The sequence below is a fragment of the Rhinopithecus bieti genome, unplaced genomic scaffold (genome assembly GCF_001698545.2).
Source record: "Rhinopithecus bieti isolate Rb0 unplaced genomic scaffold, ASM169854v2 scaffold_11944, whole genome shotgun sequence".
Taxonomy (NCBI): Eukaryota; Metazoa; Chordata; class Mammalia; order Primates; family Cercopithecidae; genus Rhinopithecus; species Rhinopithecus bieti.
The window spans coordinates 4,361,365-4,364,755 of record NW_016807378.1 but is presented as its reverse complement, the minus strand read 5'-3'; positions in this window follow the sequence as shown (position 1 = coordinate 4,364,755).

Here is a 3,391-nt window from a genome sequence, read left to right as displayed (position 1 = left end):
CCACTGAGGATTCAGTGAGGCAGAGTTACAGATTACATTATTTGGTTTTAACTAATTTGCCCTCAAAAAATAGAAAAGTAACTTTAAAAGATTAAAAAAAAAAACTACAGCTTAAATATAATGCCAACAATATAAAATGTAGTCAACACTTGATCAATATGGATTTGAACCCCATGGAACCACACACAGGTGGATTTTCTTCTGCTTTTGCCACTCTGGAAACAGCAAGATCAGCCCCACCTCTTCTCTTCCTTGGCCTACTCAAGGTGAAGACGATGAGGATGAAGACCTTAATAATGATCCATTTCTACTTAATGAACAGTGAATATATTTTCTCTTTGCTATCATTTTCTTAATAATATTTTCTTTTCTATAGCTCTAGTAATAAAGTAATACAGTATGCATGCAGTATATAATACATTTAACATATATAATATGTGTTAATCAACTGTTTATGTTATCTGGAAGGCTTCAGTCAACAGTAAGCTATTAGCAGTCAAATTTTGGGGGACTCAAAAGTTATACCCAAATTTTTGACTGCAGAGGGGAAGGGAGCTAAACTTCACCTTGTTCAAGGATCAATTATATTTATGTGGCATTTCGTACCAGCCAGACACTGGCCTAAGTGTTTCATCTCTATTAACTTAGTTAATCCATGCAAAAACCCTGTGAGGAAAGTACTGTTTTAATTCCCATTTTAAACATAAGGAAACTGGGGCATAGACAGCTTAAAGATGTTGCTAGTCAATGGCAGGGCTGCAATGCAACCCAGGCAGTTTCTCTCTGGGGTCAGTGGCCTTAACCACAACATAATGCTTCTTGTAAACACAAGGAGATGAGAAAATGGCAGAGCAAACATTCCTCTTCCTCTTGGTACAACACCTCAGGGGCCATCTTAGGAAGCTAAATCTGTGACAGTGTTGTCAAGTCTGACAAGTGCATCAGTAAAACAAAGTGTTGCAAAATGATCAAGAAGATATTGAAATATGGATTTGCAATCACTGTCTTTATTTATTTATTTATTTATTTATTGAGACAGGTTCTTGCTCTGTCACCCAGGCTGGAGTGCAGTGGTGCCATCACTGCTCACTGTAGCGTTGACATCCCGAGTTCAAGCCACCCTCCAACCTCAGCCTCTCAAGTAGTTTGGACTATAGGCACACGCCACCATGCCCAGCTATTTATTTTTATTTTATGTTTTTGTAGAGATAGAAGTCTTCCTATGTTGCCCAGGCTGATCTCGAACACCTGAGCTCAAGCAATCCTCCCACCTCAGCCTCCCAAAGCACTGGGATTACAGGTGTGAGCCGCTGCATGTGGCCACCACTGTCTTTAATGATGAACTTTGCTCTAAGTTGCTTATTAAGTCTCAGGACATTAGCCAATACTAGTAAGACATGTACTGAGTTTATAAACAAATTAATCAATATATATTAGTGATTTATGAAATAAACATCTGGTCAAAAAAAATTGGAGACCACTGCCCCCAAAAGTAACAGTTAAACAACTTTCTGTGATAGTCCAGAATCTTACATTCCAAAATGTTTATTGCATTTACTTTCTGGAAAATGAGATTGTGTGTTGAAAACAGTTTTAAGATTCATATTCCACTTGCTACATGTAGACTTAAATAATACTGAATTTTCCCAAACTACTATAAAACAGTTTATAAAGACAAAATTTATTTCTAACAGATCTCTCTACTAATAACCAAAAAATCCCTAACTTCTCAGCATGACATCTGTAATTCTCTTCTCCAGGATTCCTACGTTGCTTTTGTCTGCCAGGAATGTCTTTACACTTGTGTGTCTATTGGGATAATCGGCACTCAGTTCAGTCTTGGCCACTGCATGAGGCATATGACCTATACTGGGCCAATCATAGGTAAAAGGGACCTTCTTTCTCTCTGTAAAACATTTGACCAATCATCTTGAGGTTCAATTGTCATGTTCACACAGAACCCATTTCTCTACACTCAGGTTTATATGTGCACATTTATTATTCCATCTTTCCACCATGTTTGTTTGTTGTAGTTATAGCTAGGGCTTCTGTGTGTGATTGTTCAAGTTGTGCAATGCACGCAGATGCCTGGCTAAGGGTGAGTGAAGGTTCAAGTCTAGCCGAAGCTGTTCTCATCCAGCTGTGAGTTCTGGAGTGCCTTCCCCAATTTTCGCATTGGCTAGCGCTGTTCTCATTAAATTGTGAGCTTCCTGAGAGTAGAGAACATTCTTAGTCGTCTGTTTGACGTAGTTCCTGGCAACATGCCTTGTCAGAAGACTCTTAATAAATATCTGTTGAATTGAATTTCAGAGTACATTTTCCGACATAAAATTCTGACATGCTCCATCATTTTTAATCTCCTTTATTCAATTTTGCAGGCAATAAGTCACCAAACTGACTTTATGCTCTCTTAAGCATCTATCACAATGTCAAACACCTTAGGGATATTTAGTAGAGATTAATTTATTAGGATAAATGACCCTTGCTCATTTTCTGTTCTTTCTATCACATTTTCTGATCTATTTTTACAATCTACCTTCTAAATTTTATTTATTATATTTTATCTTCCAAAGAAGCTTGTATAATTGCAGTGCTCACACACATAATAAATTTTAAAGTTTTTGTGGTTAAATCAAATGAGACTTTGATTTTGGCTAGGAATTTATGATTCTTCATAAACAACAGTGCCATGTAAACGACAAGAATCCAATAAGTGTTGATTATGGGCAACGATGGTGATGATAATTGGGTTTAAAAGCCTATGCTCTGCCAACACATTAGAAAATTAGATAACATTTCTGAAATATTTTTAAATAAAAGATGACCTAGTTAGCTGTGCCGGTAGAAAATTTCATTAACAGCTAGCATCTAAGTATCATTTTCAATTTTTTCTACCAGAGGACTCATGTAAAAAGATAAGATGATATTCCTTTACTAACATGTACTGGTCTGTGAAAGACTTCGACAAGTTTAGGTGGAATTATGCAAAAACACTACCTGATCTATCAGATGAAGACAGAGGAAGAAGAAAGGAATAGCAACTGTTCATTACCTTCTTAAAGAAAATGTTCAGCCAGGCGCGGTGGCTCATGCCTGTAATCCCAGCACTTTGGGAGGCCAAGGCGGGCAGATCACCTGAGGTTGGGAGTTCGAGACCAGTCTGATCAACATGGAGAAACCCTGTCTCTACTAAAAATACAAAAGTAGCCGGGTGTGGTGGCACATGCCTGTAATCCCAGCTATTTGGGAGGCTGAGGCAGGAGAATCGCTTGAACCCGGGAGGTGGAAGTTACAGTGAGCTGAGATCACGCTGTTGCACTCCAGTCTGGACGACAAGAGCGAAACTCTGTCTCAAAAAAATAAACAAACAAACCAAAAAAAAAAAAAAAAA